Source organism: Tamandua tetradactyla, chromosome 9 (genome assembly GCF_023851605.1).
Source record: "Tamandua tetradactyla isolate mTamTet1 chromosome 9, mTamTet1.pri, whole genome shotgun sequence".
NCBI lineage: Eukaryota > Metazoa > Chordata > Mammalia > Pilosa > Myrmecophagidae > Tamandua > Tamandua tetradactyla.
In genome coordinates, this window is record NC_135335.1 from 21,776,170 (window position 1) to 21,800,321 (window position 24,152).

The window sequence follows — 24,152 nt, forward strand, 5'->3', positions numbered from 1 at the left end:
TCCCTGGAGATGTGATTTGATTAAGAGTGGTTGTTAAGCTGGACTAGGTGACAACATGTCTTCACCCATTTGAGTGGGTCTTCATAAGTTTCTGGAGTCCTATAAAAGAGGAAACATTTTGCAGAATGAGAGATTTGGAGAGAGCAAAGAATGCTGTAGCACCATGAAGCAGAGTCCACCAGCCAGCGACCTCTGGAGACAAAGAAGGAAAATGTCTCCCAGGGAGCTTCATGAAACAGGAAGCCAAGAGAAGCTAGCAGATGATGCCATGTTCACCATGTGCCCTTCTAGATGACAGGGGATCCCTGACTGTGTTCTCCACGTGCCTTCCACTTGAGAGAGAAACCCTGGACTTCATTGGCCTTCTTGAACCAAGATATCTTTCCCTGGGTGCCTTTGATTGGATATTTCTATACACCTGCTCTAATTGGGACATTTTCTCAGCCTTAGAACTGTAAACTAGCAACTTATTAAATTCCTCTTTTAAAAAGCCATTCCATTTCTGGTATATTGCATTCTGGCAGCTAGCAAACTAGCACAGATTTTGGTACTAGGAGTGGGGTGCTGCTGCTGTGGCTTGCAAATACCAAACATGTTGGAATAGCTTTTTAAATGGATAAGGGGAAGATTTTGGAAGAGCTGTGAGGACCTTAACAGAGAAGGCCTAGAATCCTTTGAAGAGACTGTTCACAGAAATGTGGACTCTAAAAACACTTCTGATAAAGTCTTAGACAGAAATGAGGCACATGTTATAGACTGGAAGGAAGGCAAGCCTTGTTTTAAAATGGCAGCTAATCTGGCAAAATTGACTACTGGCTTTGGCTGGAAGACAGATTTTAAAACCATGAACTTGGATATTTAGCAGGAAAGGTTTCCAAATTAAATACGGACAGTGCAGCTTGATTACTCCTCTCAGTTTATAGTGAATGTGACAGGCAATAGATAAGCTGAAAACTGAATTTTGGGTACAAAGAAATCAGAAATTGAAGTTCTGGAAAATCCTGGGCCTCCAGAAATGGAAATCCCAGAGAATACTGCCTTGTTTGAGGATTTGGCTAAATGTGGAACCAGCCAGACGTTTCACAGAAAGCCAAGATGGGACATGGAGTTATCCAGGAAGGATCTGTGGAAACTCCTTATGTCTGATGGGCATGATCCATGGCTACTGCAACAAGAGTGCTGTGGGACCTGAATAAACAAAGCTTCTGCCAATCTGGACTGAGAGGTTCAGAGTAGGGACACATTGGAAGCAAAATAACTTCAGAGGCAAAATCATGGAGGCTAAGGTCTGAGGTCAAGAAATCTTGGGCCAGGAGAGCGGACCCACCCAAGACTGTGAGGAGGGTGAATTTGCTCTGAAGGCAGAGCCTTCCACCTCACTGTAGTGGAAGAGTCATGCCACCTCAGGCCTCAGAAAGGGTGAAGCACATTCCTTGGGGTTTGGGGAGATCCTGGCTGGCACCATGTGTTGAGCATGTGACCCAGAGATGGCAGAGAGTGTGGTTTCAGCCCCAATGCTTGGAGATGGTGGAGCTGATAAAAAGGTGGTCTCCCCAATGTCCCCCAAGGTTGCATTTGGAGAGAGGCAGGCCTCTGCATAGGCATTTGGAAAGGGTGGGACTGTGCTTTCTAAAGCCCCGAAGATAAATGACACTCAGACTTTGAAATCTAATGGACTTTGCCCTGTGAGTTTTCAAAACTGTATGGGTTTTCAAAGCTAGTGACCATTGTGTTCCTTCCTCCTTATGGAAACGTGTCTATGTATCCTATGACTGATCTTCCTTTTTATGTTGGCAGCAAATAATTTGTTATAGTTTTCAAAGGTCCTAAGCCAGAGAATAATTTTGCCTTTGAACAGACCATGTCTATAACTAACTTTGATAGGAGTTTGTACATTTCTAACTTTGTATTTCATGTATATTGCTACTGAAATGGCTTAAGGTTCTCTGATATTGTTTTGGAATAAATGTATTTCATATATGGGGAAAACATGTCTTTTTTACGGTCCAGAGGGTGGAGTGTGCTGGTTTGAAAGGATGTATGTCCCCTAGAAAAGCCATGTTTTAATCAAAATCCCATTTCATAAAGGCAGAATAATCCCTATTCAACACTGTATGTTTGACACTGTAATCAAATCATCTCCCTGGAGATGTTATTAATCAAGAGTGGTTGTTAAACTGGATTAGGTGACAACATGTCTCCTCCCATTTAGGTGGGTCTTCAGAAGTTTCTGGAGTCCTATAAAAGAGGACACATTTTTGTGGAATGAGAGATTTGGGGAGAGCAAAGAATACTGTAGCACCATGAAGCAGAGTTCATCAGCCAGCAACCTTTGGAGACAAGGAAGGAAAATGCCTCTCAGGGAGCTTCTTGAAACAGGAAGTCAAGAGAAAAAGCTAGAAGATGATGCCATGTTTGCCATGTGCCCTTCTAGATGAGAGAGGAAGCCTGACTATTCCCTGATTTGTTGACAAATCCTCCAGTATAAAAGTATGCAATTATATAGATGCACAATTTCCCTGACATAGCTTAAGCATAAAACTTTGGGTTGAAAATGGCAACATAACTCATAATCTATGGTGGCCAACAAGTAAACTCCGTAAAGTTGAGCCTACACAGAAGAAGATCTGAGCTATGCAGTCAGCAATGGAGAGTCTCTTGTCTCCAGAGATGGAGGTCACTAATGTCTTTGAGAGTGTATACAAAGAATACCAGAGATCCAGGAAGGAGAGTTTCCCAGTGGAAAAATAAATAGGCATGTGGAATTCCAGTTATTACAGATACACACTGTAAAACTAGTATGTCACATAGAACCTGATAGCACATCAAGGGGCACAAGAAATTAGATCAGCTGCAAGAGAGGGTCCTGGGAATCCCACCAGGATATAGTCAGTCCCATATTGACTGTTTTGCTATCTATGTCTGTTCTAGTTTGCTAGCTGTCAGAATGCAATATACCAGAAATGGAATGGCTTTTAAAAAGGGGAATTTAATAAGTTTCTAGTTTACAGTTCTAAGGCTGAGAAAATGTCCCAATTAAAACAAGTCTATAGACATGTCCAATGTAAGGTATCCAGGGAAAGAAACCTTGGTTCAAGAAGGCCGATGAAGTTCAGGGTTTCTCTCTCAAGTGGAAGGGCACATGGTGAACACAGTCAGAGTTTCTCTCTCATCTGGAAAGGCACATGGTGAACACAGTCAGGGTTCCTCTCTCATCTGGAAGGGCACATGGTGAACATGGCATCATCTGCTAACTTCTTCTCCTGGCTCCCTGTTTCATGAAGCTTCCTGGGAGGCATTTTCCTTCTTCATTTCCAAAGATCACTAAATGGTGGACTCTGCTTCTCATGACTGTGTCACTCTGTTCTGCTCTGTCTGAATCTCCTTCTATCTCCAAAATGTTTCCTCTTTTATAGGACTCCAGAAACTAATCAAGACCCACCCAAATGGGTAGAGACATGCCTCCAGCTAATCCACTTTAGCAACCACTTTTGATTAAATGACATCTCCAGGGAGATGATCTAATTAGTTTCAAACTCTCAATACTGAATAGGGATTAGAAAAAACAACTGCCTTTACAAAGTCGGATTAGGATTAAAACATGGCTTTCCTGGGGTACATACGTCATTTCAAACCAACACAGCATGTAATGTGAAAGAGAGCTACCAGGCTGTGCTGTTCTTTCTCCTGGACTCCAATGTCATTACCCCTTGTTCATCCTGCCCTACTACTTTTCATCATTGCTGCCATCTTGAGGATTCACTTCACTTGAAGTCATGTCTGAGTCTTCTCTACTTGCTCCTCTCTCTTGATTTATATCATCTTGTACTATGGCTCTATTCTCTATGTCTTCTCTCACCCAAGTTTCAGCTCATTCCCTTGAAAGAAGCAAAATGATTTCTACATTTTATAGGTGGATCTTACCCATGTTGAAGTCCATGCCCAGCAGCCTGAGGACAAAAGATGTGAAGATGCTTTGAATCAACATGTCATGTTAACATATTTTGAAATCTAAATTGCTGGAGGGGGTTTTACAAAACTGTGCTAAGTGACAAAGAACAATCCTTCTGGATTATTTTTTTTGGGGGAGTGCATGGTTTGGGAATGGAACCTGGGTCTCCCACATGGAAGGAGGGCATTCTAACCACTGAACTACCCTTGCACCCCAGAACCAGGATTTTTAGAGCTTCCTTTTACTATTTTCTGCTAAAAGAAATTCAATACAAAGATGTTTCCTTCTATGAGTATCTTTTAGACTTTTATATATACTGTAGAATATAGTTTAGTATAGAGTTATTATAGCTTTTAAAAAGCAACATTTTGCTTTGATAAAAAAACAAAGATTATATAATACATCTGGAATTCAAAAGAATTAAGCATCATTTGACTATCGTTTGAATTGGCACTAGGTGACTGTGAAGAAAATTTTAATAGATTATTGAGTTTGGGGAATATACTGCATATCCTTCTAGTAAGTACACTCAGAATTTCTGTGTCGATACAAAAAAAATTGGAATATTAAGAATTTAATGATGAAAAAAGGCAGGGCAGAGCATTGTTAGAAAATAATGTACATGTAAGATTAGATGAGAAATTTCAGCACTAATAAAAATGATGAAATGGTTACAGTTAGTAATTTAGTTTCATTTTGTAACTGTGATCACTTCAGATACAGGTATATTTCAATAACCAAGTTCTAAGTACAGAATTTCAAACTTCTCATTAAAAAATTTTAACTAGTAATTCTTAACTCAAAATGTGGTAGAGCGTATTAAATAAAAAGTCTACTAGGTTACTGATATATGCCAGACATTGAGTTGTAGTTTTCTTTATAAAGTCTTCTGATAAAAAAAAATGATTATTGTCTCAGGGATTAGTGGTTTGTTTTTGTTTTTTGTTTTTTGTTTTTTTTGTATTTTTCCTCTTGTTCATATTTTCCCTTAGTGGGTTATATATTGCTGTATTTCAGAAAGGAGAGTACAGTGAAGTACTCATTATCAGAGGGAGAGATCAGTCTTTGCATTGATACAGAATTCTAGAAGAGACATCGTTCTGTGGTTTAAGAATGATACTATTATAGCCTTATCAATCTTAAGCACTTCACTTAATGTTACTAAAGAAGCAAAATATTTAGAAATCAATTTTCTATATATCCAATTTGATCTTTATGAAGGAATTTAGAGAGGATCCTGTGGCAGAATGTTTTTTTTAATCCTAGGAGCAATTATAAAAAAAATAACTTTTTAATCATAATACTTTCCCATATATGTGAAACCATTGTGAATGGGAGCAATGAAATATGTTATTTTTGGTTAATGTCTGGAGCAATTGGTTGAGTTGTGTGTTAAAGTTAATGGAGGATTTATGAATAGAAATCCACTTTAGGAAGTAGAAATTGGAAGTCAAGGGAACCTGGAAGAGAAAGGAGAGAGCATGGACACATGACAGGAACCCAGATGTGTTTGGGTTGTCTTGAGAAACAGCAGCAACAGAAGATATCTGTAAACATGATATTTATAAAGGTGTCACATGCAACCATGGAGGAAGAGTCCGAAATCTGTAGGGCAGGCTGTGAAGCTGGCAGCTCTGATGATGGGTCTAGAAGAACTGCACAACAGAGGCTTTCTGACTGAAAAAGCAGTGAAAGACTTTCTCTTCTTCCTAAAAAGCTTTAACTGATTGAATTATCCTTCTCTCATCCAGTAAACTTTGTTCACCATGCTTCAAAGTCAAGCCCATAAAACTAAAGCATTTTATATCTTTCTAAGAACTCTAAAAACAAACAAGAGGATCAATTTTGAGGAAAGCTCATTCCAGCAAAGAGGAAAAATATGTCCTGCTGAGACTCACAAATCAACATAATAGGTTTAAAGTAGGTTATTGTCAAAAGAAAATAAAAATTAAAGTTTGTTCTACACAGGTCATTGTTTTCAGTATAACGGTGGGAATTATTTGAAAAGTCACAATGTTTACAAACCTGTCTAAACGTGAACAATTTAGACAGTGCAATAAAAATATTTAGCAAAAAGTGCAAGGATATCATAGCATCCTTGTAGTCTTAAAGTCTGTATTGCTTTCCTGAAAGCCTCTTTGACATCTTTGTTCCTCATGCTATAGATGAGAAGGTTGAGTAATGGGTTCACCACGGCAAACATCAGGGCAGCCACTTTGTCTCTCTGGGGAGTAGGTGGAGCTGGGGCTTGGATACATGAAGAGCAAGGTCTCATAGAAAAGCATGAGTGAGATCAGGTGGGAAGCACAGGTGGAGAAGACCTTGCACTTCCCAGAGGCAGAGCCAATCCTCAGGATAGCCAGGAGGATATTGAAACAAGAAATGAGGATGGCAAATATGCTGGACATTACTGTGAATCCCACCACACCCAGAAGAACTTCTCATAGACCTGGGTGTCTGTGCAGGACATTTTCACCAGTGGTGGTGCATCACATAAAAATATCAATGGTCAATGGTATTTTTACCACAGAAACTCAGGCATAAAATGTTGGCAGTTTTTGCTATGGGATTCAAGAAAACTCCTGTGTAGGCCCCAGAAATAAGGCCTGAACAGAGAGATCTGGTCATGGTACCTGAATAGAGTAGAGGGCTACAAATTGCCATGTGGCAGTCATAAGCCATGAATGCTAGGAGATAACACTCAGTGTAGGCTACAACACAGGAAAAGAAGAACTGGGCTCCACATCCTGCGTAAGACACACATTCATCTCCTGAGACAAAGATGGGCAGAATTTTGGGGGTTATACACTGATGTATATCAGAAGTCCAAGAAAGATAGTTTCCCAGTGAAAAATCACATGGGTGTGTGCAGGGGTGAATCAGTTTGGATTAAGACAACCAGGGTCCTGTTTCCTGACAAGGTTATCAAGGAGTCAGAAATATTCCAAATGAAATCATCTGCAACTGGGGATCTGGGGTGGAGCCTACCAAGGTAAATTCAGTCACAATGGTGGGACTTCCCACTTCCATGTCCACAGAGGGAAAAACTGTAATAAGATTATGAGGGGAAAAATGATTCAGCAAGTCATCTACTGTAAGAAGCAAAGAAAGGCATCAATTAAGTAAAAAATTAAGAGACATGGATTCTTAAGTATCTAGAATAATAGAACTTTTTAATTTACCCAAGTGACAGAGAGAACATGGACAGAGTTCTAAAATGCTAACCCAGGTTGGTTTAGTTGGTGGTGGTAGGATTTCCAAAAATGAGAAGAGAAGATTTCAAGGTTGCTTGAGCCTAGGCATGCCAGATTCACACAGCACATTCTATGCAACAACCTATTGGGCAAATAAACCATAAGGTAATCCTAGATAAAGGGGTAGAAATACTCCACTCTTGAAAGAAGGGCCTTTGAAGATATGGAGCCATTTTTCCCAATATCGCAACAAATATTTGGCTTGTGGTTTCTGTTCTTTCTTATTTTATTTTAAGCATTAGGACTTGGTATTAAAATATAATGTGATGAATCTGTGTTACAATTACTTTGCACAAAGGAGTCAAAATGATGAGCATAATATTGGGTCTTTAAGTGGAATGTTAAAAACTTTCACCAATTTACTTATATTTTAGTTCCAGAACATCATTGGTACCTTGAGGATAAATTACTATGTAAAATAAATTTCTCTTTGGAAAAAAGTTTGAGAATGCCTTTGTGTTCTGTGTACCAGAATGAAAACACAGTTTATACAGACCATAGCTATTACTTCCAGAACTTCTTTTTTAAATCTTTCTTTAAAAAATTTATTAGAGAATGTTTGCTAAACAGAAAAATCATGAAAAAAAAGCAACATTTCCCATATATCACCCTGCTAACAGCAACTTTCATTGGCCTGGAACATTTGTTTGAATTTATGACAGCATCTTTTAATGTTTATACTATTAATTGGAGTCCAAGGTTTAACTCAGGGTTTACTGTGCAGTGTAATTCTATGGACTTTTTAAAGCAATTTTGTTCTGTTAACATATATATAATCTAATATTTCCCTTTAGTCACATTCACATATATATTTCAGTGTTGTTAATTGCATTCACAATATTGTTCTACCATCAACAAAATCCATTACAAAAATATTTACATCATTCCAAATGTACATTTTAGCCTTAACTTGCCATTCCCTTTCACCACCTCATCCCCGATATTGTAGAGTGTGACTAACTTTTCTTATTCTAATCGTTTCAAATCAGTGAGGTCATACAATACATGTGTTTTTGTATCTGGCTTATTTCACTCAATATGACATCATCAAGGTTCATCCATGTTGTTGCATGTATCAAGACTTTATTCCTTTTTACACTGAATAATATTCCATTGTATGCATATATCACATTTTATTTATCCATTCATCATTTGGTGGACCCTTGAGTTATTTCCATCTTTTGGTAATTGTGAATAATGCTGCCTTGAACATCTGTGTGCAAATATATTTTTGAGCCCCTGCATTCAATGAATTTGAGTTTATACCTAATAGTAGGATTGCCAGGTCATATATTAGTTCTATACATAACTTTCAAAGGAACTGTCAAACTGTCTACCTAGAATTTTTACCATTTTACCTTCCCACCAATTTGTGAATATTCATATTTGTCTGCTTCCTTTCCAAGACTTCTTATTTTGTTTTGCTTTGTTTAACAGCTATTCTAATGGGTGTGAATGGGATCTCATTATGGTTTTGATTTGTATTTCTCTGATAGCTAATGATAAACATCTTTTCATGTGCTTTCTGAACATTGTTATAGATTCTTTCACAGATACCTATACAAGTCTTTTGCCTATTTTTAAATCAAGTTGCCTTTTTATTAAGTTGAAGTATTCCTTTATATTTATACATATATATATGTTGGATATTGATCCTCTATTAGATATGTGGTTTCCAAATACTTTCTCCATTGTGTAGGCTGTCATTTTACATTCATGGTAAACTGTTTTGAGGAACAACAGTGATGAAGTAAGCTTTATCTATTTTTTTTCGTTGCTTGTGCTTTGGATGGAAAGTCTAAGAAACCATTGCCAAACAGAAGGCTCTGAAGATGCTTCTTAATGTTTTTTTCCCCCAGGATTTTGGTAGTTCTACTTCTTATACTAAATTTTTTAATCTAATCTGAGTTGATATTTGTCTATAGTCTGAGGTAGGGGGTTGTCCCTTATTCTTTTTTCTTTTTTCACAAATGCAGATACAGTCTATTGATAAGACTATTTGATGAAGAGATTATTCTTTCCCAATTGAGTGGTCATTGCCATGGTGTCAAAATAAATGTATGGGCTGATTTCTGAGTCGTCAATTCTATTCCATTGGTTGATATGTCTGCCCTTGTGTCTGTGCCATGCTGTTTTAATTCAATTATATTGAGATATATTAACACACCACAAAGACTATCCAAACTATACAATCACTGGCTCACAGTGAAAACACATACTTGTGCATATATCCCCATGATCAATTTTAGAACACTTCCTCTACTCCAGATTAGAAATAAAAATAAAAAACAAAACACAAATCCTACCACATTCCCTACCTCTAATATTATTGATCCATGGTATTGGTATAATAAATTTTTACTATCGATAAAATAATATTTAAATGTTGCTGTTACTTATAGTCCACAGTTTGCAATAGCTATGTTTTTTCCTAATATTCCTATATTGTTATTTTTAGTTTACTTTTGTAGTGGTTTATGCAATAACTTATTTGCATGCATGGCTTTAAACAAGCACTTGCAATCAAATTAACCTAAAATACATCACTATGACTTATAATCCCAAAAACAAGCCACTATAAACTCTATCCATTCCCAAATACTCAAGTTCAACCTCATTAACAATTCTGTACATATTAAGTAACCCTATATTCTACATTTTAAGACTCTTGAGCTTATATGTTCTAGTTCACTCATATTAGTGAAATCACACAGTATCTGTCCTTTGTGTCTGGCTTAGTTCACTCAGCCTTATGTCCTCAAGTCTCATCCATATTGACAGATACTTCAAGATGTTTTTCCTTCTTACTGTTACATAATATTCCATTGTATGTATGTACCACATTTTGTCTATGCACTCATTTGTTGATGGATTTTTAGATTGTTTCCATCTTTTGGCAATTGTGAATAATGCCACTGAGAAAATAGATGTGTAAATGTCTGCTCATGTACCTGCTTTCAGATCTTTTGGGTATAAACTGAAGAGCAGAATGGCTGGGTCATAGCGCAACTTAATATTTAGTTTTTCTGAATAACTTTCAAAGTGTTTTGCACAGTGTTTGTGCCATTTTTACACAATCCTGACTCCCACTGATGTGGATGACTGGTTCTTCCATGTTCAGTTAAATATTCACACAGTACACTAGCCACTGGAGTCTCACTTTCTGAAAGCCCAGAATTTTTCAGACCATCAATTTCAGGTATCTTTGTACCCAAAGGCTCAGTTCTCAGCTTATCCCTTTCCTCTAGCATTTTATTATAAGATGAAAGGAGAAGCCAAGATACATTTTCCACATAGGTTAGACATTTCCTCAGCCAGATATTCCATCTCATCACTTGTATATCTGTGGAGTAATTTGAATGAGTGATCTTTGTATTATAAGCTAATGTGGTAAATTCAAAATTTTCTAAAGTTTAAATGAAGTCACTACTTATGTTCATCACAATAAACACTGCAATAAGTTAACTAGAGAGAAAATGGAAGTAAATCACAATATGGATAAAATATAAGAAGTTTCCAAAATGACACACCTACACACCTACATGGTCCATTGTAAGATGTGTTCATGCTGAACTGGTTGTTACTCCTTTCTGTGCTGCTGTCTAAAGATTGTAGTTATGATGCCAACTATACTGTGTGTGTCTCCCTATATTTTCTTATCTAAATTGTTCTCATTTTAGTGGAAGGATGAGTTGTTTCTCTTCTCTTCTGCTTACATTGAGGGTGATTGGGGAACATGTAAAAGATATATCTGGTATTCCTTCCCTTTGTTTCCCAGAGATTTACATGGATAAAGATAATTTATTCTACTAACTGTATTTGAGAATATCCTCAGAAATTCATTAGCCTCTAATTTCTTTCAAGGCAATTATTATATTTAATTCAACTCCTCCCTCCCTTAAACCAAGCTCAGAGGTTTGAATGGAATAGAAAATATGAATTATTTGAATAAAAGACTAGATTTTCTTAGATAACTAAATGTTTAGCTCATACCTACTTGTATGATCCTTAACTATTTCCTGGGGAGAAGTAGGAAAATATTAATTGATAGATAATTGTGTACACATTATGGGCTGAATTGCCCATGAAATTAAGAGCTAAAAAAAAACAAACAACACTGGCTCAATGAATGGTTTTAGAGAATGACAGAACACTGAGAATCCTTTTCCCTTGCAGGTAAAAGCAAAAGGTGGGAATGAGGTCAACAATGGAGGAAGCACTTTATAACTCAGAGGATGCTGTCCCACTAACACAATCGAAGAGCAAAATTGTGATTGCCAGGGTTCCAATGATAGAGTGCCTAACATTTATGCTATAGGGAGATAGCTTAAAAGACTCTTAAACTAGGGAAAAAATATTTTTCCCATATGCCAGACAGTAGACCTAAAATTACACTAGAAAAAAAATAAAGGGTGCTCTCTTGGGAGACAATTTCCACTGGAATGATAAGATTTATACATATATTTTTAATTTCTAAAACAAAGATTTTATGATTATGTTAACACAAAAGGCCTTCTTAATAACTGAAAATAGATTGGAATAAGTGGCATTTCAGTTCCCTTCATATTTTATGGCTGTTGAATTCTATGTTCATTGTTAGCAATGATTTAATTTCCCAAGCTGCTCCAACAAATACCATGAAATGGATTAGATTAAATAAAGGGAATTTATTAGCTTCCAGTCTTTATACTGGGAAAGTGTCCAAATCAAGACATAATCAAAGTGATGCTTTCTCCTTGAAGACTGGCTGCCTGTGAGTCTTGGATCCTCTGCCACATGGCCAGGTGGCATCTCCTGGTCTCTCCTATCTCTTCCAGGCTCTATTGACCTTCAGCTTCCTATTTCCTGTGACTTTATCTCTCTCTGTCTTAATTTCATTCTCTTATAAAGAACTCCAGTAATAGGATTAAGACACATACTGATTGAGATGGGACTATCTTATTTGAAGTTACCTCATCCAAAGTCCTACTTACAATATATCCACATTCACAGGCATGGATTAAATATAAAGACTATGTTTTTTCTGGGGGTACATAAAGCTCCAGAATAGCAAATGAGTTGCTACAAGGAGGCCTGTGTTTGAGAATGTAAAATGGTGCAGACAATGTGGAAAGCAGTTTGACAGTTCTTTGTACACTTAAATATAGAATTATTGTATGTTCCAGAAATTCTACTTCTAGGTACATACCTAAAGATTTTGAAAGCAGGGGCTCAAACATGTACCCCAATGTACATCAGAAGGAATGACATTCTGATGCTGCTACAGCATGGAAGAACATTGAAAACATAATACTGAGTCTAGTAGCCAAGGCACATGAAGACAAACACTGTAATATTTCACTTATATGAAATATCTAAAAAAGGCAAATTTATCACAGAGACAGAAAGTAGATTTGAGGTTTCCAGGGGATGAGAGGAAGAGGAAAGGATGAGTTGTTACTTTGTGGGTGTTTTGGTTTGTTAAACCTGCTGAAATACAATATATCAGAAATGGATTGATTTTTTTAAAAGGGGTTTTATTAGGTTACAAATTTACAGTTCCAAGGCCATGAAAATGTCCAAATTATTGCATCAATAGGAGTATATCTTCTATGAAGAAAGGCTGATGGCTTCCAATGTTCCTCCGTCACATGGGAAGGTGTCTGCTGGTCCTTTGGTCCTGGGTTCTATTGCCTTCATGTGTCCTTGTTTGCTTCTCTAGAGACATCTCTCTGAGATTTCTATGTCCTGTGTATCTTCTTTTAGTGTCTCCAGGTTGTTTCTCTCTATATATATAACTTGGTCTCAACTCTCTGCTCTCTATATCTATCTCTCTGTGTTTTCTGTCTTTTTCCTCATCATTGAAGACTAAGTAAAAGGATTAAGATTCTCCTTGATTTGGGTGGATCACATCTCCATGGAAACAACCTACTGAAAAGTTCTACCCCCACAATAATGGATTGAAAGGAGATAGCCTTTTCTAGGGTACATAACAGATTCAAACCAGCCCAGTGAGTATAAGGTGTTTGTAAATTTTGAAAATTTAAATGTAAAATTAATAATAAGAAGAAGACCTATGCATTAGCCCAGGATTTCCCACTGATTAACTGAGAAATCTACATACTTCACTAACCTCATATAACTTAAGATAATACCTGCTCATTGTCCTCACTGATTTGTGGTATTTCTCATATAAGATAATGGGTGTAAGGGCTCTTTGGAAGTCTTACAGTACTCTCTGAACATCTTAGCTTTTGTTGTGGATGAGTCTATCAAGCCCCTATCTCAGTGGACACGAGGTGGCACACAACATATGTAGACATTTCTGTGGAGAATGGAATCAGTTACTGCCCCCCTTTCTCCCCAGCTGTGTCTGTTAGGTCCTTTATCTCCAATATTAGCAAAGGTATCAACTTTGGTCCCCTGTTTCAATTTCAGACAATACAAAATGACTTCCTGCTGTGAGTAATAAACGATTTTTTAACACCTTTTCTTAACTTCTGTGTTATAATTTGAGGGCCAATCTACTACAGTTTTAACTACTGTTCAATAGCCTGAGTTCATGGAAGAAGTGAGGGACTGGAGTGGAAGTGGAGAGGAATTCCACTGGAGTTGATGCCCACACTTTCACTTGAAGATCTAAACTCTTCATCTATTCTGAGATTGTTTTCCTTCCTGTATCAGGGTTATAATTACTCTATATTAGGGAGGAAACTTATTTCCATTTGGATTTACCTGGAATTAAATTATTCCCCAATTCAATATGATGCCTAGAGAGTTGCAAGTGCTTCTGTTGTGTTTCTTGTTTCTTTTGTGATCTTAGAAACCTTGGTGTTAGGAGTTTTCACTACCTTCACAAATTCCATTACTTTATTCTGGGGTATCTATTCACTCTTACATTCAGGTTCTCTAAATATTGACTTATTGAAAGATCTCAGGGTTTTAATAATATATTTTTTCCTACAGATACTGATTCTGGGAAGGTGAGATGGTTTGGTATCATAATAGCTGCATAGTTCCATCTTTTTTTATAATTTTTTTTTACTTCCTAAGAGATTCAGCTCTTTCCCTTGACATTGTTGATTAATTTCTTCAATCTTTAATTTTTTAATGAATTATGTTAATACTGCAAAGGAATATTCTGTGGACTGAATTCACTCCAGCATCTTTCTCTAGCACTTACATCTAAAAGATCCGTTAATATTTCACTTGATTTATTTTTTAAATGCAGTGGTGACATATCTTAAGTCCTTGTTGTTATTCAATAAATGGATAATGCCAGAGAGAATGTCAGTTTGTGATTAATAGATACTCAAGCACTTGCTCAAGGAAATTAGGTAGTACTCAGAAATAGTGCTTGTGACTTGATGTCAAGTTTAGCACACTTTTCACTTTATGCTCTTCTGTTAGAATTTGTATGAGTATTTTTCTAGTTTGTTAGCTGCTAGAATGCAATATATTGCAAGCAGAATGGCTTTTTTTTGACTTTTTTATTAATTAATGGGAAAAAAAGAAATTAACCCAACATTTAGAAATCATACCATTCTACATATGCAATCAGTAATTCTTAACATCATCACATAGATGCATGATCATCGTTTCTTAGTACATTTGCAACGGTTTAGAAGAACTAGCAAGACAACAGACAAAGATATAGAATGTTAATATAGAGAAAAAAAATAAAAGTAATAATAATAGTAAAAAAAACCCAAAAACCTATAGCTCAGATGCAGCTTCATTCAGTGTTTTAACATGATTACTTTACAATTAGGTACTATTGTGCTGTCCATTTTTGAGTTTTTGTATCTAGTCCTGTTGCACAGTCTGTATCTCTTCAGCTCCAATTACCCATTATCTTACCCTGTTTCTACCTCCTGCTGGACTCTGTTGCCAATGACATATTCCAAGTTTATTCTCGAATGTCCGTTCACATCAGTGAGACCATACAGTATTTGTCCTTTAGTTTTTGGCTAGACTCACTCAGCATAATGTTCTCTAGGTCCATCCATGTTATTACATGCTTCATAAGTTTATCCTGTCTTAAATCTGCATAATATTCCATCGTATGTATATACCACAGTTTGTTTAGCCATGCAGAATGGCTTTTTAAAAAGGGGAATTTAATAAATCGCTAGTTTAAAGTTCTCAGGCTGTGAAGATATCCCAACTAAAGCAAGGGTATAAAAATGTCCAATCTAATGCAATGTAAATACCAACATGTTTGGTATTTGCAGACCGTGGTAGCACCCCTTTCTCAGGTACCAAAATCTGTTCTAATTTGCTAGCTGCCAGAATGCAATACAATGGAAATGGAATGGCTTTTTTTTAATGGAAAATTTAATAGGTTGCTAGTTTACAGTTCTAAGGCTGCAAAAAGTCCCAATTAAAGGAAGGCTATAAAAATGTCCAACATAAGGCATTAGGGAAATATACCTTGGTTCAAGAAGGCTGATGAACATCAGGATTCCTCTCTCAACAGGAAAGGTGCATGGCAAACATGGTGGCATCTGATAGCTTTCTCTTCAGGCCTCTTGCTTCATGAAGCTCTCCCAGGGGTGTATTCCTTCTTCATCCTAAAAGGTCTCTGGTTGCATGGGCTCTGGCTCTCATCATTCTCAAAAAAGGGACTCTCTCCAAAATGCTTCCTCTTTTAAAGAATTCCAGTAAACTAATCAAAACAACCTGGAATGGATGGAGTCACATCTCCCTCTATTCAAAAGTTAATACCCAAAACTGGGTGAGTCTCATCTCCATGGACATAATTTAATCAAAAGATTTCAACCTGCACTGTTGAATAGGAATTCAAGAAATGGTTGCCCCCACAAGATTGATTAAGATTAAAACATAGCTTTTCTAGGGTACATAAATCTTTTCTAACCAGCACAAGTATATATTGTAAAATTTTGTTTATAGCACTTTCATGCATTCATTTGACCAAATTCCATCTTTTATCTTTTCTTTTACCCCAGCTCAAATGAACAGCTATATGAAAGAGACCCAAAGCAGGAATCAAGCAGAAGCAAGAGAATTTATCCTCTTAGGACTCTCAGAGAACTCAGATCTACAAGCCATCTTCTTTGGATTGTTTCTGTCAACGGACATGGCAATGATGTTGGGTAATTTAGAAATGATCACATTGATTAAGATTGATTCCTGTCTCCACACCCCCATGTACTACTTTCTCAGCAGCCTCTCCTTTGTTGATGCCTCTTACTCCTCTTCTGTCATTCCTAAGATGCTAGTGAACCTCGTAGCTGAGAATAAGGCCATTTCTTTCAATGGATGTGCTGCCCAGTTCTACTTTTTGGGCTCCTTTCTTGAGACTGAGTGCTTTTTGTTGGCCGTGATGGCATATGATCACTTTGCAGCCATTTGGAATCCCCTGCTCTACCCCACTCTCATGTCTGAGAGAATTTGCACCTTACTAGTGGCCACCTCATTCCTAGCAGGCTTTGGAAATAAAATCTGATGATTTTCAGGTTGCCCTTTTATAACTCTAATAGGATCAACCATTTCTACCGTGACCATTCCTACCTCTGCTCAAACTTTCTTGCTGTGATGACCACATCAATGGCATTGCCATCATAGCTTTTTCCAGTTTTAATGTGATCAGCTGTGTTATGAAACTCCTCACATCTTACCTATGCATCCTCATTGCCATCTTGAGGATGCCTTCATTAGAGTGAAGGCAAAATGTCTTCTCCACTTGTGCCTTCCACCTTATGACTGTCACCAGATTCTTTGGGACAATTCTCTTCATGCACTTGTGCCTTACCTCTAGCTACTCAGTGGAGCAGGATAAGGTTGTCTCTGTCTTTTACATGGTGGTCATCCCTTTGCTAAATCTTCTCATCTGAAGTTTGAAAAATAAAGATGTGAAAGAAACCCTAAAGACAATTTTACAGAAACACATACTCTAAAGCTTATTCTGTTATGTATAAGAAATCACAGTTTCTTATTAATTTTGTACTCTAATGAAGTTTTTTACTTCTGTTAAGATAAAGGATTTAACATTTATTCTGTTGATTAGCCTCCTAGCATTTTAAATATATATATACATAATATATATTTATATTTATATTAAATATATAAATTTAATAAATTTATATTAAATATATAATTATATAAATTTATATTATTTGTATTAAATATATAAATAGGTATATTTAAGATGCTAGGAGGCTAATCAACAGAATATATATATAAGCCTATCTGATGAATGAATATAGGTTGGGCTGGGTCCAATAAAATATCAAAACATTTGGAATTGTCAGAGTTGTATTTAAGTTACAACTTCAACCTTTAGCTCTATTGGTCTTAGCATCATTATATGTAATTTAGTGTCCTTGGTTGGGCTCCGGGCAAACAGACACTGAGGCAGATATTTATATGCAGGAAGTTTATTGAAGAGTGCATAGAGAAACAGTACTTATAAAGGGGTGATGGAAGCAGGATTGGACAGGAGAAGTTACATTGTGATGAAGTTGCACAGAAGATTCAGGTAATCTCATGTGGAGCTCTGGAGCTTGAGACAGTCCTTCAGAGATTCTCAAATTGTGATTAAAGTGTATTTTTGTACTTCCTCAGTCTTGTATGTGGGATATCCTCTTAGAGGGGGTATAATCTTGGGCAATGCAATTTCTCTCAAATTTCCAAAGAAGAATTCACCTGTGAACCATCAATTGCTAATATACTTGACAGCTGGGGAAATAACAACTTCCATACTTCAACTCTGAAGAAAAAATCTGCACAATATACAGGATTGTCTAATACAGATAACACTTATCACACTTATATGGATGTCTAGAACACCAAATAATACATGTGAAAGAGTCTTATCGGGTATTCTATTAATATGAGACCATGGGAATACTGGAGAAATAACTTACTGGCTTTATGAATCAATTGAAATATTGTAAGGATATTAATCCTTGTACTTTAACTTTTTATATTTCCCCCTCCCAAGGTTGCACATGGATTTCAATAAACTTTTGTCAGTTAAATGACCTACTGATTGCTCAATGTAGTGAGCTGAGCGGTTGCAAATTTGGAGCAAAGAAATGAAGCCTTCTTGGGTGAGATTGCATGGTGGAGGTCATGTAAGTAATGATTTGATATCAAGTAAATGTCCAATCACTGTTTCTTTCCCATTCCAAAACCCATGAGGGAGAACATTCATTGAGCAAGGACAGCAGTGCTCTGCAAATCCCTTTACACCTGGATAAACAAGTGAGTCCATAGAGGAGAAGTTAGTTCATCCTGCCATCCTGTTTTACTGTAAGCTGTACAAGGGAGTCTCCCCATCTCCCCATAATTCCCTCATTTACCTATTCACCAAGATTTCTCTCAAAGAATCTGAAACTCTCCTATGGTTCACATCCGTATTCACTCCCCCTTCTTATCTAACTCATCTACTATAATACTTATCTTTTAACAGCTTTTTATGACAAATTTAAGAAAAGCAGCACTTATTATTAATCATCACTATTCTCATACCCACATTTCATTCACTGCTTAGTTGAGATTTTCATGGTCTATTATATAATCTCTTACATAATCATCCTCAATTCCATTGTTCCACTTACCATTCATTCTGCTCTTCTGACAGTAGCCCAACTTTACTTAAACTTATTCCTTTGCTCTGGTCCTTCATCAAAGCTGCTTATTAAAATTAGAGAAAAATTTCCAGCACTCCCTCTGTGGCCTTGGTCTTGCCTCACATTTCACCCCTTCCAAAAATAGAAATAATCAGATAAGTTCATCCACCTTTAAGCATTTATATTTCCTTCCCTCCTTTCAAAATTGATAATGTGTCCTTGTTTCTATCTTTGACCAGCTCTTCCACTTCTTTGGAGTGTTCCAAAAAATTTACTTCTGTAATTATATCCCTTCCCAAATCTTTAACTTTGCAGGAATATCTTCATTTGTTTATAAAGATGGTCTAGTATCACCTTTCTTAATAATTTTCTAGACTGACAGCCCCATCCAGCCACCAAACTTTCTCTGTTCCTCTTTACAATTAATTTTCTCTAAAGCACAGTCTGTAGTCATTCTCCTTATTCCCTCATGTTCCATTGGCTCTTTAACATGTCAATCATGTTTCTATTCTACTGTTCCATTGAACATAATCACGTCAAGAACTCAAAAGACCTCCATATTCCATATCTGAAAACTATTTTACCATCCTACTTTTATGTAATCTCTTAGTAGGACTTGCCAAAGCTGACCCATCCAGCTACCTTGAAACATCTTTCCTAGGCTTCTGTATCACTCCTTTTGTTAACTTCATCCCTCACTGGTCACTTTTTCCCAGTCAGATTTGCTGACTATTCTCCATCCTTGTGCTGACCTCTAAATCCTGGAGCACCAAAAGATTATTCCTTGACATTCTTCATCTGCATCCTCTTGTTAGGTAATCTAATAAATCTGCAATGAATCACAAACTCATATCCCCAACCCTGACCTGAGTTCCAGGTTCATATATTGAACTGACAACCTGGTCTCTAGGGAATTTGACAATATGGAAGGATTAAGAAATTTCCCTTCATTACTTTCTTATCATGCTCAGTCAGCTATAAAATAATGAAAACAATTGGATCTTTGTAATGTTAACAGAGATTATACCTTGGCATCATATTTACTATCATTGGCTTAAAATGTCCTTTCCATGGTTAGTTATGATCATATTTTTTCTCCAGATATACTTCCTTTACATGTCTTTGGAGCAAGAAAATGGACACCCTTTATATCTTTATTCATAGGTCATTAAAAATCTATTCACTATATAAGTGGCATGTGCCATGTACTAGAGATACAGTAGGCAAGGAAACAAAGTTCCTGATCTCATGACTTATATTCAAGTGGAAAGAATTTATTTTCTATATCAAGTATATTTCACTTTACATGAATATGTATTTGTGTTAGTATGAGTGTATGTGTTTGACATAGAGATGGGTGTGCTTTGAAGAAAAGTAAAGCAGACAATGAAATAGAAAGTTGTGCTATCATAGTGGTGTCAGTGGTGAGAGAAGAGCTCTTCATGGAAATAATATTTGAGCATTGCCTAAATAAAAGGCTAATACTATATGAATATCTGTAAAAGAGCAATCCAAGCATAGTCACAATAAATTCAAAGGCCCTGATGTAGATCCTCCTTGGTTTCTTAGAGAAACAAGGAGACAAGCATGTGTCAACAGGAGTGAGTAAATGGGAGGAGGTTAAAAGCTGTGATCAGGAAGGTATTGGGTAAATACATGGCATTTGATTGTACTTTTGTTATATCATCATATAATAGCTGTCTCTCCGCAAATACAGACTGCAAGCTTTTTGAAGGAATGGGCAAGACTGATGTTGTTGGCTACACTGCTTAGGACATAGAAAAGTTCTACCCAACAAAAATTTTTAAAAATCAATAAATAGCTGTTGAATGAATGAATGAAGTGAGAAACATGTTATAGCTGAAATGACAGAGTTCATATGTTAAGTGGAATTTTGAATTTTGGAGGTAGAAGCTGCTGAATTCTGAACTATTAGCTTAATTCTGCGCTTAATAGTTTCAGGGCAATGAAATGCTTTTTATGTTTCTCTACAGAGTATAAATGTCTCACTGGGGAAAATTTAATTCAATCAGCTCAATGAAAATTGAAGGCACATTTTAATTGTGAATTCTTAGCATATTTCAGACTTTAGACTTCTAAGTGTTTTGCAGAACACTAAATCTCATAGGAATGATTGCAGCTTGATAAGGTTGACCTTGTATCTTATATTCAGCAGCGACACTTTTTACTCTTTGGTAAATTAATTTTACTGATTTCCTGATGTTACTTACATGATCAACAAAGCTGTAAATTTCACTGTTGAAAACCAGAAAACTTGTATTCCTCTAGAAACTAATAAATAAAACACAACTAAACTAATAAAGCAATATCCTTATTACTTTAAGAATATATTTTAAGAATATATCTAAAGGAAAAAATATATCCTAAGAATATGCCTAAAGGAAAAAAGGCAGGACATTTTGATTTATCTAAAGGTGTTCAGATATACAGTTTTCTGAGAGGACTCAAAAAACTTTTCAGCAATTGAGACTACACATCTTAAATAAAATGTCTGAAATATTACTTTTAATGTTACTGAGTAAATTGTGACCACATATGGTTTGAGAAGAAAAGAATTTAGAATCCCCAGAATCAGAGAAAGAACAGTTATAGAACAGTTAACAGTAATATTTGCATATATGCATATTAGCATGTAGTATATACATATACATATGTGTGTGAAAAGTATGTGTAATTAGCTTTGTGCATTATGTCAAAACACCTGGGCAAATTTAGTGACCAATGAAAGGTATTAATAAGCTAATTATACAGTACTATATGCAAAAATTGACAAATTAATCTACATTTTCAATCTTCATCCTATTAATCTGTTGTGGTAGTTTTGTGACTTTGGAATAGTTATTTAATATTTATGAGGACAAGTTTTCATTTATACAAAGGAAATTCTAACTCCATTCTTGTTTATGAATAATCTACAAAGGATGATATATAAAATGTCTTCTTGTGCCACCAGGTATGTGGGTTTACTCCAAACATTTATCTGAATTTGAATCTAAATAACGGGAACTTGACGGGAAGGCAGAGTTAGAAAAACAAAATATTGCTTCCCTCTTTAAAACACACAGATACATGCACACACATATGTTGCATTTAGGGCTGCATGTCATATAGAATATCATTCCACTCATGCCAAATTGTGTCTATTCTATATGTGCATATAATATTAATATATTTGAGTGCATATATTATATATGCATTAAGTGGAGCATGTAAAGAATGGCTATAAAAATTTTCACGTGGTTATTTTGCAAGGTGGGATTTTAGCTGATTTCCAAGATAGAAAGAGCAGTTAAAAGACTATTGTGTTAATCTAAGTGAAAGATGAGGTTGGCTTGGCTCATAGTGGTAGGAGTGGAGGAAAAAGGGGGTGGCTTTTGGATATTAAAGCCAAGGGAATTTTTAAAATACAGCCAACAGGAATAACTAATGGGCTGGATATGGAATGTGTGAAAGAGATAACAGATAAAAGTCTCCCTGATAAGTGTTCATTTGTTTTCATCTATGTAACTGGAAGCATAATGTTATCATTGATTTGAGATTTGGAATGCTATGGATATAGCAAATGCTGAGGGTCATGAGGAGGTCAAATTTGGTCATGCTGAATTTCTATTTGATATTCATGCAGAGTTTTAAGTAAGCAATTGAATCTAGAACTTGGTAAAGCAGTCATGGTTAGAGATATAAATTCAGGGGTTTTAAGTAAATAGATGGTGTTTAAAACCAGGAGACTAAAAACATCGCCATGGGAAAGACTGTATGTGGAAAAGAGAAGAGGATAAAGGAATGAACTCTGAGCTACTCTAACAGAACAGTGAAGAATAAAAGAAGGAATAAGCAAAGAACACTTGTAGGTGAGAAAACAGAAAGTGCAATATCCTGGGAGCTAAAGGAAGAAAGCCTTTTCGGAAGAAGTAAGCAATCAACCTTTTAAATGCCATTGATATGTCAAGACAGATGACAACTGAGAATTGACTACTGGATTTAACAAGACAAAGACCACTGGTGACTTTGACCAAAGTGCAGCTGCAACGGAGTAATGGGGAGGGAAGCCTGGCTGCAGTGGGAATAAGAGAAAACAGGAAAAGCAGAAACTGTATTTGACCATTTCAATCAATCTTATTTCCAAGAAGTAAAGGAATGAGATGATAGGTGGCAAGGGTGATAAGATTAAGATAATTTTTTTTCCCTAGGATGGAAAAACTAGCAGTATGTTAGTATGTCAATAGGCATGATCCAATCAGAGCAATAAAATGTAGTTCAGAATAGTTGGGGAGGTAGGGGTGTAGGATGGGAGGAGAAGAAAGTGAGGAAAATGAAAGAAAGGTAAAGGAAAGAAAAGGGAAATAGAAAAGAGGAGACAAGGAAAGAGGAAGGGTCAGGAGGAGAGGGGAGGAGAAGAGAAATTGGGAGGTAGAGTAATACATGGCTAAATAAAGGTCTTTCTAAGCGGTTTGATTGTAATTTTATTGCAATAGACAATTTTAATCAGCAGGATGATAGGATCGGAGTTTCACTTCTTTTTTAAAGCAAATTATCTTACTCAGGTTTGGGTGAGGGGGGAACAACAGCATGACCCAGACGTAGGAAACGCACACACACAGAAACGTGCATTTTTTTCATGTTCTGTCTGGTAAATGCTATATGGCAGGGGTCACATTTCATTCTTTTTTCATGTGAGTATCCCCTTATTGCAGCACCTTTTGCTGAATTTTTGTGTGTTTTTTTTTGTTTGTTTGCTTGCTTGTTCTTTGTTTCTTTGGGAAGTGCATGGGCGAGGAATCAAACTCGGGTCTCCTGCATGGCAGGTGAGAATTCTACCACTGAAATACCCTTGCACCCCCAGAAATGTGCATATTTTAAAATAAAATAGATTACTGAGCTTATTTAAAGAATGTTTTCTTCTTAGTTCAATATTAAAATAAGGAGATTCAATAGACATATTCTCAGAATTAACACATGGACTGAAATATTTTATATTCCTGGTATTTTAGGTATACTTTTTTCTTAACTTCTTTGTTGCCTCAGCAAGTGAAACCTCCATTCTGTAATAAGCTATAAGGAACCATCCAACAATGATTGAATTTATTCTCCTGGGATTCATGGATCCTCCAGAGCTTGTGTCTTCTCTTTGTGGGGTCTTAGTCATCTATATGATCACTGTGGTTGCGAACCTTGGCCTGAATCCAGTAATCAAACTTGGTTCTCATCTCCAAATTCCCATGTACAGTTTTTCAGTAACTTGACCCTTATTGACTGTTCACCATCTCAAGCTTCCTTGTATCTCAGTCCCCTATATTATGTAGTATAAGCCTCTGATTTTACCCTTACCATGGTCATGAAAGTGGAATC

The 24,152-nt window shown here is 36.3% G+C and overlaps 1 pseudogene; it reads left to right on the top strand.

The window, feature by feature from the left end:
• The first annotated feature begins 16,159 nt into the window (after positions 1-16,159).
• LOC143645979 (olfactory receptor 5AP2-like) lies at positions 16,160-17,105 on the top strand (annotated as a pseudogene).
• Positions 17,106-24,152: the final 7,047 nt, after the last annotated feature.